The 14625-nt window shown below is 49.3% G+C and overlaps 1 protein-coding gene across 3 annotated transcripts in view; it reads left to right on the top strand.

Annotated features, from left to right (window-relative positions):
• The first annotated feature begins 8748 nt into the window (after positions 1 to 8748).
• The window catches only part of CTCF (CCCTC-binding factor), a 51087-nt gene continuing 45210 nt past the window's right edge, over positions 8749 to 14625 (top strand). For 2 of the 3 annotated variants that reach the window (XM_004583952.4, XM_058675189.1), the window contains exons 1-2: positions 8751 to 8984; positions 14280 to 14396. The gene's annotated coding sequence lies outside the window, so the exon portion shown is untranslated. Of the gene's footprint in view, positions 8985 to 14279; positions 14397 to 14625 lie in introns of all 3 variants that reach the window. The other variant, XM_058675190.1, reaches the window with a different exon arrangement.

The raw sequence follows: 14625 nt of genomic DNA, 5'->3' as shown, positions 1-14625 counted from the left end.
AGGGTCCCAAGGCCTTGGACCATCCTCAACTATCCTCCCGTTGCACAAACAGGGAGCTGGATGGGAAGCAGGGCCACTGGGATCAGAACCGGCGCCCATATGGGATCCCTGCACGAATAAGGCAGGGACTTCAGCTGCTAGGCTACCATGCCAGGGCCCAAAATAAATAAATCTTAAAACAAAAACAACAACAGCAACAACAACAAACCAAAAACTTCTGTTCTCTTTGCAAGTGGATTTTCCATTTTTAAAGCCCTTCCTTTGGGGTAGGGCAACAGTATGTCTACCTGTTTTAGCAACAGAACTCTTACTTGCCAATCATAGTCACACACAGCTTGTACAAATGTCAGGCAGCAGGGAGGCCTGGAGCATCTTGTGGTTTTCCCAGCTGGGTACAGGGGCCAGGCCTTTAGCAAGGAGCTGGATTGGAAGTGGAGCCACTGGGCCCGGCGGCGTGGCCTAGCGGCTAAAGTCCTCACCTTGAAAGCCCCGGGATCCCATATGGGCGCCGATTCTAATCCCGGCAGCTCCACTTCCCATCCAGCTCCCTGCTTGTGGCCTGGGAAAGCAGTCGAGGACGGCCCAATGCATTGGGACACTGCACCCATATGGGAGACCCAGAAGAGGTTCCAGGTTCCTGGCTTCGGATTGGCGCGCATTGGCCCGTTGCAGCTCACTTGGGGAGTGAAACATCGGACGGAAGATCTTCCTCTCTGTCTCTCCTCCTCTCTGTATCTGGCTGTAATAAAAAAATGAATAAATCTTTAAAATAAAAAATAAAAAAAAATAAAAGAAAAAAGGAAGTGGAGCCACTAGGGCTTAAACTGACACGCATATGGGATGCTGGTGCTGCAGCAGTGGCTTAGCCTATGTTCCATGGCGCTGGCCCAGTCCTTTACATTTTTGAGATCAATCATTTGAGAGGTGTGGTGCAAACACACACATACATAAACCCTCATATGTGTCTGAAGAAGGCAGGTATTAATAAGGAAAAAAAAATCCTGTGGTCTGCAAGTCTTTAAAATACTAGGAGAAATTAGCTGGTCTTGGCAGTTGATGTTGGTCGGCAGGGAAAGCTTTCCAAATGTCTTATGAGGTCCTGCAACTCTCCTCTACCCTGGTCCCGGGTGTGGGACGATTTGCTGCCTAACACTGTTGTGCACGGTACGCCCTTGATCACACTCTTCACCTCCCATGCCCGTGCCTCACTCGTGAATGCCTTTTTAATCCTTCAGAGGCAACTGAGATGATACGCTCTCAGAGAATGATTTGCTCCTTTATCTGTGAGCTCACTTCTTCCTGTTATACCAATTATCACTTTACTTTTTTTTTTTTTTGTGGGGAGAGGTCTGGTTGTTTTTAACCAACTTCACAAGCTAAACTCTGAATTCAAAGGCAGGAAACACATCTCAAATCATCTTTGGATATCTAAGGCCTGGTCCGGGGGACTGCACACAATAGGTGGGCAAAGTTTGCTCAACTAAATCACATTTCACACACATGTCTCCAGTAGGTTCAACACGAGTATTCATTTGTAACTTTAGCCCCTCCCCCAAAAGTGTGCAGGAAGATTCTTTTTTTTTTTTTTTAAATTTTATTTTAAATTCATTAATTACATTGTATTATGTGACACAGTTTCATAGGTACTGGGATTCTCCCCACCCCTCCCCAAACCCTCCCACCATGGTGGATGCAGGAAGATTCTTGCCCATTGTTACTTTAAAAATCAACACACTTTCCCTTTGCTTCTTCTCTTGTTTAAAAGGTTACCAAACAGTGTTGGGAGAACACCAGCAGTCACTGTGATCTTTATATGGGGCAGCACATGGAGCCAAGGAAGATCTTGGAAACACAAATGTTCTAAGAATCACAGCACCAAAATATGCCTTTCCCAGAAAAAAAAAAAAAAAAAAAAAAGCTCCTGCTGAAGGGACGATCTCCTCAGGAACTTTACTGACTCTATTCATGATCCTAAAAGGATAAAAAAAACAATAAAATATAAAAGATCATGTCTGTCAGAAGGCAGGAGTTGGGAGTGCGGATATGTAACAGGAGCACTAAAATAGTCACAGTTGATATTTGTCGTTGAGCTAGAACTATCCCACAGGCTTTCTCTGCATTTTCTGGTTTAATCCTTTCCATTGTGTCAGGAACAATTATCATCTCATCTTACGGAGGAGCAATCTCTAGCTGGATTGTTACTAATTCATCTGAGATCACACAGCTAATCAGAAGCCGAGACAAGATCTGAAACCAGGACAATCTGACTCCAGCAGCCGGAGGATGAGATGAAACGCGAAGTTATATAACTAACACCTCTTCATCTAATTAACTGTTCATCAAGAACTTTCTAGTAACTTGGTGTCCCAGGAATACTGCCCCTTAGGGCAGCAACATCCTTCGGCCAGCAGGAGGACACTGGTTCCCTTGCCAGGTAATAAAGCAGCACTCTGCCTTGCTGTCAAGCTCTGCTGCACCTGGCAAGCTCCCAAGGAAGAAATTCACTCTCAGGATATAGACCCCACTGGGATTCTGGTCACACCTGTGCGGTTGTAGTCCAGATCTCGAATGTGGTGACTTTGCTGCCATGGGGTAAGCCGATCACCTCTTGCTGATAATACCCTCAACATTCCTCTGGACCATAAGCCCAGGGCATGGTTCCTAGGAAGAACTCTTGCTCACAGCCTTAAAAATGAGGAGGTATCCTTGTAACCTTTCTTCCTTGCCAACACTAAACCTAGGCATAGTTTTAGTTTGTTCCACCTCTTGGGATAATGATCAAAAAGCTACCATTTATTTATCACCTAGTGGGTCCCCAGTTATGGGTGGGATTGCCTGTGTTACAACTCCAGGAAGCAAACTTGCTGCTCTTTAAAATAAATAAATAAATAAATAAATAAATATTATTAGAAACTTAGATTTACAGAGTGGCCACAATGGAGGTTCTTCTGGGTCTCCGTGTGGATACAGGGTCCTAAAGCTTTGGGCTGTCCTCTACTGTTTTCTCAGGCCACAAGCAGTTAGCTGGGCAGCCATATGGGATCCCAAAGCATGCAAAGCAAAGATTCATTCACTGAACATTTGTGCCAGGCCTACTAAACCTGCCATTCTTTTTTTTTATTATTATATTTTTGACAGTCTTTACATAGTTAATTAGGGTAAAAAGGTTCAAGGGCTATAGGAAAGTGGGTAAGACTATTATTTCCATATTGTTTCCTTCATGTTTAAGGGGGGATATTAAGGGAGAAGGCCCACCCAGTTTCCCACCCACCCCAGGTCCCGGATGTAGGGCATGTTCCGAGGTTCTTGCTCAGGTGTAAACCTGCCATTCTTAACAGTCTAGTGTCACACACACACACACTCTCCTGGTGTTACATTTCCCCCTCCGCTCGTTTCTTTCCAGCCTGAAACATTCCATCCTTTACATTTGACTTTCTATTCTTTGGCCCCTGGAGAGAATTCCATGAAGTAGGACACATCATGATTTCCTATAAAGAGAAGAATATGCTTCCTTTTGTTCCTTTAAATCCTCAGCTTTTCCTCTGTCCAGTGTGAGAGGAACATGGCCTCGTCCTTGTCTTCAGAAAACAGGCTAAGGGGGTCATGTGGATGCCATTCCTAGCTTCTAACTGATGTATTGCAGGTCGTCTGCTGAGACTATAGCTGAGGTTTTCTTTCTAAAGACACTACTTTGGGGCCTGGCGCAATGACGCAGTGACTAAATCCTTGCTTTGCACAAGCTAGGATCTCATATGGGAATTGGTTCATGTCTTAGCCACTCCACTTCCCATCCAGCTTCCTGCTTGTGGTCTGGGAAAGCAACTGAAGATGGCCCAAACCCCTGGAGGAAGCTCCTGGCTCCTGACTTTGGATCAGGTCAGCTCCAGCCATTGTGGCCACTGGGGAGTGAACCAGCAGATGGAGATCTTTCTCGGGCCCAGCGGCGTGGCCTAGTGGCTAAAGTCCTCGCCTTGAACGCACCGGGATCCCATATGGGCGCCGGTTCTAGTCCCGGCAGCTCCACTTCCCATCCAGCTCCCTGCTTGTGGCCTGGGAAAGCAGTCGAGGACGGCCTAAGGCTTTGGGACCCTGCACCCGCGTGGGAGACCCGGAAGAGGTTCCTGGTTTCCGACATCGGATCGGCGTGCACCGGCCCGTTGCAGCTCACTTGGGGAGTGAAACATCAGATGGAAGATCTTCCTCTCTGTCTCTCCTCTCTGTATATCCAGCTTTCCGATAACAATAAAAATCTTAAAAAAAGAAAAAAAAAAGAGATCTTTCTGGCTCCTCTCCAAAAATCTGATCTATTTTTCCAATAAAAATCAATCAAGCAAGCAAGCAAAAAAACCCACTTAGATGGAGATACCTCAAAAATTCACAGAAAAGTGAATTTAAAAGTACTCATTGTGGTATAAACGCTTATCAAAATATATGCACAATTCATATCATGAAAAAAACTGTGGATGCAAAGTTTTTTTAATATCCAAAAAAATGCACATTTTAAATACCATTTTCTGTGAACTTTAAGTCCCTCATATCTGTCCACACTATATACTACAACTTTAAAAATGTTTTTTAAAGATGTATTTGTTTTTCTTGGAAAGCCAGATTTACAGAGAGAAAGATCTTCATCTGCTGGTTCACTGCCCAAGCTGCTGCAATGGCCTGAGCTGAGCCAATCCGGAGCCAGGAGTCTGGAGCCTTTTCTGGTTCTCCCATGTAGATGCAAGATCCCAAATCTTTGGGCTGTCCTCGACTGCTTTCCCAGGCCACATGCAGGGAACAGGATGGGAAGTGGAGCATTAGGGTTACAAAGCAGTGCCCATATGGGATCCTGGTGCATGCAAGGCAAGGACTTTAGCCACTAGGCTGCAATGTTGGGCCCTTAAAAATGAACTTGCAGGGTCTAGCATGATAGCACAGCAGCTTAAGTTTTCACTTTGAATGCACCAGGATCCTATATGGGTGGCAGTTCTAATACCGGTAGCCCAGCTTCCCATCTAACTCCCTGCTTGTGGCCTAGGAAAGCAGCTGAGGATGGCCCAAAGCTTTGGGACCCTGCACCTGCGTGGAAGACCTGGAGGAAGAAGCTTTTGACTCCTGGCTTCAGATTGGCTTAGTTCCAGTCGTTGCAGCCAACTGGGGAGTGAATCATCGGACGGAAGATCTTCTTTCTGTCTTTCCTCCTACTTGTATATCAGCCTTTCCAATAAAAAAAAAAAAAAAAAAAAAAATCGGGCCCGGCGGCGTGGCCTAGCGGCTAAAATCCTCGCTTTGAACGCGCCGGGATCCCATATGGGCGCCGGTTCTAGTCCCGGCAGCTCCACTTCCCATCCAGCTCCCTGCTTGTGGCCTGGGAAAGCAGTCGAGGATAGCCCAATGCATTGGGACACTGCACCCGCGTGGGAGACCTGGAGGAGGTTCCTGGTTCCCGGCTTCGGATCGGCGCGCACCAGCCCGTTGCGGCTCACTTGGGGAGTGAATCATCGGACAGAAGATCTTCCTCTCTGTCTCTCCTCCTCTCTGTATATCTGACTTTGTAATAAAAATAATAAATCTTTAAAAAAAATCTTAAAAACAATTCAAAAAGGCTGTTTCTTTAATATTAATTTATCTGGAAGTCAGAAGTATAGTGAGAGATTTTCAAGCATTGGTTCATTCCCCAGATGGTCACAATGGATAGGAGCCAGGAGCTTTATCAGGGTCTCTCTGTTGGGTACCAAGTGTCCAAGGCTTTGGGCCATTCTTGACTGCTTTCCCAGGCCACAAACAGGGAGCTGGATGGGAAGTGCAGCAGCCAGCACATGAAGCGGTGCCCACACGGGATCCTGGCATGTGCAAGTTGAAGATTTAGCCATTACACAATTGTATCAAACCCAGCATCCCTGTTCTTATTCCTAGTCAATCTTACTTGTTTTCTTTTTTTTTTTTTAAAGATTTATTTATTTTACTACAAAGTCAGATATACAGAGAGGAGGAGAGACAGATAGGAAGATCTTCCGTCTGACGATTCACTCCCCAAGTGAGCCGCAACGGCCGGTGCACCCCGATCCGATGCCGGGAACCGGGAACCTCCTCCGGGTCTTCCACGCGGGTGCAGGGTCCCAAATCTCTGGGCCGTCCTCGACTGCCTTCCCAGGCCACAAGCAGGGAGCTGGATGGGAAGTGGAGCTGCCGGGACTAGAACCGGCGCCCATATGGGATCCCGGGGCTTTCAAGGCGAGAACTTTAGCCACTAGGCCACGCCGCTGGGCCCTTACTTGTTTTCTTATATTCATGTCTCACGGTGATCTGGGTCAAGCAAGTCCTCTTTCCGCTGAATCACTTAGCTTTCTTTTTCAGGTACTCCCAGTGGTTTGTAAACATGCTCTTGAACCAATCATCTTTTAGTATAATTAAAAATGTTTTAAAACTTGATTGACAGGAACTCACATCCACTGGTTCACTCCCCAGATGCCCTGTATGGGTGGGGCTGGGATTAGGTTAGAGCAGGAAACTAAAACCTGTCCCTGTCTTGAGTGGGAGTAGCAGGAACACCAGCATGGGCGCCACGCCACCGCCTCCCAGGGTGTGTACACAGGAAGCTGGTGGTAGGAGGCAGATGCAGGCCTGATATGGGATGTGGGAATTGTAAATACCAGGCTTTACATCCTGCCTTGACCCCGCATCTTTCTATGCTTATCCCCAATTTTCTCTGCTTCACACTCAGGCTGCTCTCCAGAACCCATCTGTGATGTCTCGGTTTTGTTCCTTTCTTATCCAATCTCAGCCCCTTCTTCACAGCTCTACAGCCCTGACTGACTCACATCAATCAAGTCAAGGTCACCTGAATTCTGCAGTGCTTTCCACATTGGGTGATCCAGTAGCCATACCTCTGGTCCAAGTTTATCATCTTTCGGCAGCAACTAGACCATTATTCTATCTCTAAATGTTGGGATATTGTTAAGATTTCGTCTTAGAATTCCTATTTACTCTTTCCTCATCATAGGTTAGAAACTGACAGGCTACATGCGTAGTTTCATTATCTCAGGCAGTTAAAAAACAAAAACATCCGATTTACTTGCAAGGTCTAAAAATCTGAATTTTAGGGACCAGCATTGTGGTGTGGTGGCTGAAGCTGTAGGCTGGCATTCTGTATAGTCACAAGCCCAGTGGTCCGCTTCTGAATCAGCTGTTAATGGCTTGAGAAAAGCAGCAGATGGTCCAAGTGAATGTGTCCTTGCCACACATGTAGGAGTCCCAGATGAAGCTCCTGGCTTCTGCCTGGCCCAGCCCCAGTTGCCAGAGACATGTGAAGAACTGTCTTTAACTTTCAAATAAGTTAATCTCTAAAAATTTTATTTTTTATGTAAAAAGAAATCCAGATTTGACTCTTTCCAGGAACGAAACAAAGTATCTGTTAAAACTGGGCCAGCATGGGCCCAGTGTGGTATCTTAGCGGCTAAAGTCCTTGTCTTGTATGCACCAGGATACCATATAGACGCCAGTTCTAATCCCGGCGGCCCCACTTCCCATCCAGCTCCCTACTTGTGGCCTGGGAAAGCAGTCGAGGATGGCCCAACGCCTTAGGACACTGCACCTGCATGGGAGACATGGAAGAGGCTTCTGGCTCCTGGCTTCAGATCAGCTCAGGTCTGGCTGTTATGGCCACTTGGGGAGTGCATCAATGGACGGAAGATCTTCCTCTCTCCTCCTCTCTGTATATTTCTGGCTTTCCAATTAAAAAAAAAAAAAAAAGCACTGGGCCAACATGATCACAGCCGGCCGCTCCCTAGGCGCTGCCTGAGGGGGCTGGGGATACAGTCTTGAGTCATATTCCATGTAGCACCAAACGGCATCCTGCTAAAGCCACGGGAGCACCCTGCAGTCGACCCTGTCCACTTTCCTGCGAGATGTGTAAGGTGCGCAGCTGGCCTCCTGGGGACGGGGAGAGGCCGAAAGGAATGCAACTACAGAGCACAACTCTCCGGCCAAGAGGAGAAACGCGCGAAAATACAGACTTAGATCGCGTCAAGTCCAGTCCTTTAAGGCAAAAGAAGACTTGCTGCAGTGGTTCAAAAAGCATCAAGTCTAGTCTTTGGCTGTGTCTCCAGGCAGAAGCGGCTGGGGAAACTGCCCCCAGAAACCTGCCTTCTCCCTCCTTTTAGGGCAGAGATCGCCCCACGCCTTTTCACCGCCGCTCTTGGGCGCTGGACTGTGTGTCCGGAGAGCTCGGGAGAGCGCCGGGCCTCAATCGCCCTTCCTTCTTGGCGGGCGGCTGAGCTAAGCTCCGAAGGAGGATCGGGCCCGCCTAGGGTGGAGACTAGGCGGGGCCGGGCCCAGAGGCCGCCGGGGGCCCCACGGCTTGGGCCCCGCGCGCGCTTCCTCCAGCCACCACCCCCTTGCAAGGCTTCCCCAACCCCGTACGAGAGCCAGGGACCTCAGAGGCAGCGGCTAGAAAAACCAGGTCAAGCAGCCAAGGATCCGGGCCCGCCCAGAGGCGGCGGCCTCCGCCCAGGAAGCCCCACCCAGGCCGCGCTGCCGGCGCCTGGGCGCTCGCAGGGCCCACGCGCGAGCGGGCGAGGGCGCGGAAGGGCGCGTGCGGCGTGACGACGCGACTCGCAGCGCGCCCCGTGACGCCATCGCGCCCGCTTTTGAAAGTTGGCGCCCGGGGCCGCCTCCCATGCTGCCCTGCGCCAACCCCTCCCCTCACCTTTCCTCCCCCCGCCCTCCACTCGCCGCCCGGCCGGCCCCCCCTCCCTCCGCGTCCCTTCCCTTATCAGCACCCGCGGCCCCGGCAGCGCCGACGCAGGCGCACTGCACCGCGCCGCCGCCATTTTGTGTCCGAGCCTGTGGAGCGATTAAACCGTGCGCGGAGCTGCTTGTTTGGCGGCAGCGGCGGCGGCGGCGAGCCGGGGCGTGCGCGCGGAGCTGGCCGGGGACGCCGGGTGGCCGGAGCGGTGGAGCGGCGGCGGAGCGGGCGCCGCGGGGGGTGTGGCGCGAAGGTAAGGGGGCCCGGGGTGGAGGAGGTTTCGCGGGCCGCCTCTAGGTGTCACGATGGGGCCGCTCCGGTCGGCGCTGGCTGCAGCCCGGCGCCAGCGCCGCCGCCGGGGGGTGTTTGTCTCCCTCTACCGTCCCTGCTGCGGCGCGGCCGCCGCCATTGCCCGTCGCCGCCGACGCCGCGGCGCGGCCGCTCCCCTCCTACCCCGCCCGTCCGCTAGGCTTCCCTCTGGGCGGCGCGTTAGGCCTCAGGGCGGCGGCGACAACAGAGGCCCCGCGCGCCCCGGCGACTCCATTTTCCTTCCTTTGTCTCTGCCCTCGAGGCCGGCGCTTGGCCCGGGCGATCGCCCGGCCGCGGCCCGCCCTCTGCCCTCCTCCCCTCCCGCGGCGGGTGGCCCGAAGCCCGAGCCGGCGATCTCCTTCGCCGGGGCTTCCGCGCTCGCCTGGCTCCGGCGTCCAGGCGCAGCCGTCGCTGCGCCCAGCCCGCTTCCCGGGAGCCGTGCGGGTGTCAGGCCGCGCCGATGCGTCTCGGGGCTGCCCATCCTGCAGGTTTCCTCGAGCCCCGGGACCTACCCTGGCGCCCCGCGCGCGTCCCCAGCCGCTCGGCTGCCTGGCAGTGGCTCCCTGTGCGCTCGTGGCCGCCGCTGGTCTCCGTCTCCGCCGAGTGGCGCAGGCGGCGCTGCTGCGGCTGCCAGCAGAGGGGGACCCCAGAGCTGCCGAGAGCTCCCTCTGCAAAGCTGGATGAGCTGCTGGCGCCTCGGCGCCGCCTGAGCGGGCGGGGGGACGCACGCTCGCCGCCCCCGCCGGGCCCCGCTGCGCCCCCAAACTCGGCACCAGGGGCTTCTCGCCCTACCAGACCAGAGCAGTCCACTATGGGGCGGGAAAGACGCGAGTTTAGACTTCGAGTCTTTTTTTATTTTTTCCTCTGCAGCCGGGCTCAGACTTCCCAGCCCCTGGTTGGGCTAGCAGTCTGATTTTGTGCGCTCAGAGATCTCAAAGGGACCGAAACGTAGTTTCACTCTGAAGTGACGTGACAAACTCGTGGATTTCGGGACTGAGTTAGTTTGGGTGACCCTTGAGTTTGTCTCCCGCCTTGAAAACGTCATGACGCCAACCTAGTACCTGATGCTCTGGGCTAGGCGAAGGCACTTTTGCCCCGCGATTGTGCAACCCGGTCTAAAACGCCAGTAGGTCAGAATGAATTTATTCTTGACTGGTAATTTACCCATACACTGAAATATGAGGGCTGATGTTGTAATTGAATCCTGGGTCACTCGCTGCAGATGGTTTATAAATATCTACGCCTAATGTAACTGCTCTTCAGTGGCGGACTTCCTGTAGCCCTGAGTTCAGCAGTAAGTAAACATTCGCATACATAGCCTTCACACTTCTCTTTGAGTTTAGGTCGACTAGGAAGGTTAAAATTCCACCTTCCCCCTCAGGCGGGGAAAGAAGTTAAGCCTGGCATCTATTTACTGTGCTTAAATCATCTTACATCATTAAAAAGCTTCCTTGATTGAATTGCTAGAGTTTTCTTTTTGCTTTTCCCTTAAATGTGCTAGTGCCTTAATATAGAACTTTGCATCACTTAATGTAAATCATCTCGGATGCTTTGGAGAGAAGAAAGTCTGGCTTAACTTTTTTTTTTTTAGCAGAAGGAAAGCTATGTAAAATGAGGAAATTAAAATCTCCTGGTGCTAAACAGAGCTGTCCTGTCTTATCTGTCATATCTGTAGGTCTTCACAGTAGTCTGTCCCCATGGGCAAGTGTAAGGCCCCCCAACAGGGAACACCTTACCATCTGTCTCGAGAGAGTGAGTTTCCCCAATGACCATCTAAGACGAGACTTGATGCAAAAGCAAGAGGCTTTATTCGATCACCAGCGCACTGGGGCTGGGGCCAGTTCCTCACGCAGGAGGCTAGGCATCGATCTCAAGTCATGGTATAGCATCCTTTTTAAAGGCTACCATAACCATAAACAGGGAAGGGAGAACCCTAAACATAAACAGGGAGGGGGAACCATAAACATAAACAGGGAAGGAACCCTAAACATCACTGTCCTTCACTGTCCTTTTCCGCAAGCAAAATACAGAAAGCAAAAAAGCAAATTAAATCCTTCTGTCATTTCAATCCTAAATGTTCCCTTTCACAAGTTTTTTTTTTTTTTTAACTTTTTTGATACCTGGTTTTCCTTTAAAATGTGGGTGCTTCACACAGATTAAAAATTAAGGTGGAGTAGGTTTGTAATTGACCCAGATGTAAAGTTTGCTTTGCCAGGTTAGCATTATGCTCCATAGTAAAATTTATTTCTTCAGTTTGGTTGTTTTATATGTGATCATCATCCTCTTGATTTTATACCTCATATATGCTGTGAGACGTTCTCCACACCATCTCTGTCTTTGGACATTTCTGTTTGTCTGGAATCACATCGTGTGCATTAGCAAACTAAATCCATAGAAAATAAATTGAGGATGACTTGATAGCAGCTGTGTGTAGATTACAAGATGCTTTGCCACTAAGAAAATACTGCTTAAGAGCAGCTAGTTGCAACTACCCCCTTAGGGGTTCATTCACTCTGTTGCATTAGATTTGAGAGAAGTAAACATTGTCTTTGAAATGCATTAAGGTTTGAAACAGTTGGAGATTTGGCTTTAAGAAGTGAGGGCACTCACCTGGGAGTTCCTGAGCAGAGGCCACCTGTGGTTGGCTAAGGCCCTGGGAGGAGTCCTGGACACTGTGGTGCCTGCTGGCAGAACCTTACCTCTGGGGACTGTTCTTGGCTTCAGGGATGCTGCCAGCATCATGGCCATCCCATCCCACAGCACCTACTGTATGGGCTCACCCCTCTTTTTTTTTTTTATGTTTTTGTTAAGGCAGAAACCCCCTTTGACTATCTGTGCACCTTTTTTGCCTGTCTTGCTCCAGATGACTTCAGGTTGTTTTGCCAAAATTTAGATCCTCCTTCAAGCAACTAAAATTTGCCATGTTTTAAAGGTTTCGAAAAAGAACACACTTTAAACAGTAATGACAAATAATGTAGAATTTTGAAAGCTGTGGTTCCAAAAAGATTTTTTTTTAAAGATTTATTTTATTTTTATTACAAAGTCAGATATACTGAGAGGAGGAGAGACAGAGAGGAAGTGGAGCTGCCGGGATTAGAACCAGTGGCCATATGGGATCAAGGCGAGGACCTTAGCCACTAGGCCACACTGCTGAGCCCCAATAAGATTTTTTAAAGCAACATCTGTAAACTGTCTCTAGTTGATATCTTTGTGTCTTCCTTGCCAATTTTTTTCAGTGATGTAGTATTTGAGCACAAATATGACACACATACAGACTGTTGACATACTGCCTACTCCTGAGTAGCAGTGTATTTTTACACATTTAATTTTCAGTTGAGGTCACCCTTAGAATTTTCAGAGCATAAGACTTTTTCATTTCATTTGATAATTTTTTTTTTCAATAGAGGCAAATTCCACTTGACTGTTGCTTGAAACTTGATGGTTCATTTTGTCATTTAGGGAGCAAAAAATGTCATCTAAACACAGAATTCTGTTATTTGACTTAAAACTATTTTATTGCTGTGCTTCTGGGGTTTTCACAGATCAGTGGAAGCTGTCCCCTGTGGTAATCCTATTAAAAGGAAAAGGGAAGGAAAGTACTTGTCAGTGTGACCCCTTTTCAGGTTATACTCCCCCTCACCAGGGGCTGGAGGGTCGAGCAGGTAGCCCCGCCCCTTCCCAGGCTCCTGCGAAGCCAGGCAGCAGAGAGGGGCACTCTCTCCTTGTTGACACAAGATGTAGAACTGTCTCCTAGTTCCCCCTCTCTGCCCACTCTATCTCTAAATGTGTTCTGTGATTTTCTCACCTGTTAAATAAACATGACCAAAAGGATAGATAGAGAAAGGTCCTCCTTCCTGTGGTTCATTCCCTAAATGGCCTCCATGGCAGGAGCTGAGCTGAGCTGAGCTGAGCTGAGCTGAGCAGGAGCCAGGAGCCTCTTTCAGGTCTCTCACGTGGGTACAGGATCCCAAGGCTTTGGGCCATCCTTCAGTGTTTTCCTAGGCCATAAGAAAGCTGGGTAGGAATCAGCCCCCATATGAGGTGGCCACTGTGGCAGCAGAGGATTAGCTATTTGAGCCATTATTGCTGTTTTAAAAGATTTGTTTATTCAAAAGTCCATTGCTGTAGCAGAATGGGTAAAGTGGCCACCTGTAGTGTTGACATCCGTGTGGTTGCCTGTTCTTCTGTCTACACCCTATCCAGCTTAAAAAAAAAAAAAACACTTTTTAAAAAACGTTTATTTTAATTGGAAGTCTGAGTTAGAGACAGATACCTTGCAGCTGCTCGTTCACTCCCCAGAGACTCTAGTAGCTAGAAATAGCCTAGTCTCAAGCTGGGAGCCAAGAACTTCTGTAGGTCTCCTACATAGGTGCAGGAGCCTAGGGCCTTGGGCCATTCTCAGCTGTTTTCCCAGGCTGTTAGCAGGAAGCTGGATCAGAACTGGAGCAACTAGGGCTTGAACTTCCACCCATATGGGACGTGAGGATTAGCCTGCAATGTCTCTGAGCTGGCCCCGTAAGATAATCCTTAACGCACGCATGCATGTGTGTGTATGTACGTATGTATGGAGAAATCTTCCATTCACTGGTTCACTGCTCCAGTAATGTTAACAGCCAGGGCTGGGCCAGGTTGGGACCAGGAGCCATGAACTCCAGCTGGGTCTCCCATGTGGGTGCTAGGAACTCAAGCACCTGAGCCAGTTTCTGCTGTTTTCCAGGCACAGTATCAGGGATCTGGATAGGAAGTGGAGTAGCTGGGTCTCAAACTTTGTCCACCAATAACGTATCGCTGGCATCTCAATCAGTGGCTTAATTTGCTGTGCTACAATGTCAGCTTCTGTTTTTTGTTGTTGTTGTTTGTTTGCTTGTTTTAAGGGTTTATTTATTTACTTATTTGAAAAGGCAGATTTAGAGAGAGACAGAAAGATTTTCTATCTGCTGATTCACTTCCCAAGTGGCCACAGTGGCTGAAGCTAAGCCTGTCTAAAGCTAGGAACCAGGAACTTCTGGTTCTCTTACGCAGATAGAGCCCCTAGGTTTTTGGGCCATCCTCCATTGCATTTTGAAGCCACAGACAGGGATCTGGATGGGAACAGGCGCCCATACTGGGATCCTGGCACTTGGAGGTGGAGGATTAGGCGATTGAGCCATCACACCTGGCCCCTGGTTTCGTTTTTTTGCACTATTTGTGTATTTGTGTGAATTTAGTGTTTTATGAAATGGTTTTGCTTCTTTTTTAGAATGATCACAGACCAGGAACCGAAGAGCAAGGTGCGCTAGTGAACAGATTGCTGACCTGGAGCTTGAGAGCTGGTTTCTGTTTTCCCTCCTCAAAGTAACTTTGCAACCACGGAGAGGTAACTACTGTTTCCATTTCTTTCTCTTAAAAACTGTGAGTAGCAGAGCTCTGGCAGTGAGGATTTGGCTTCCTGTTCCTCAGTGTAGGGGACCTACAGGCTTTACCCATCTAGTCAGAGGTCTGTGTTTGAATCTCTGCATTGCCACATCTTAGCTGGGTGATACTGGATGAGTTAACCTGTCTACTACCACAGTCCTCCTTTGGGCAATGATGATGATGATACCAAT

This window comes from Ochotona princeps, chromosome 16 (assembly GCF_030435755.1).
Source record: "Ochotona princeps isolate mOchPri1 chromosome 16, mOchPri1.hap1, whole genome shotgun sequence".
NCBI classification, from domain to species: domain Eukaryota; kingdom Metazoa; phylum Chordata; class Mammalia; order Lagomorpha; family Ochotonidae; genus Ochotona; species Ochotona princeps.
Note: the sequence above shows the minus strand (reverse complement) of the source record. Positions and strands in the feature narration are given on the sequence as shown.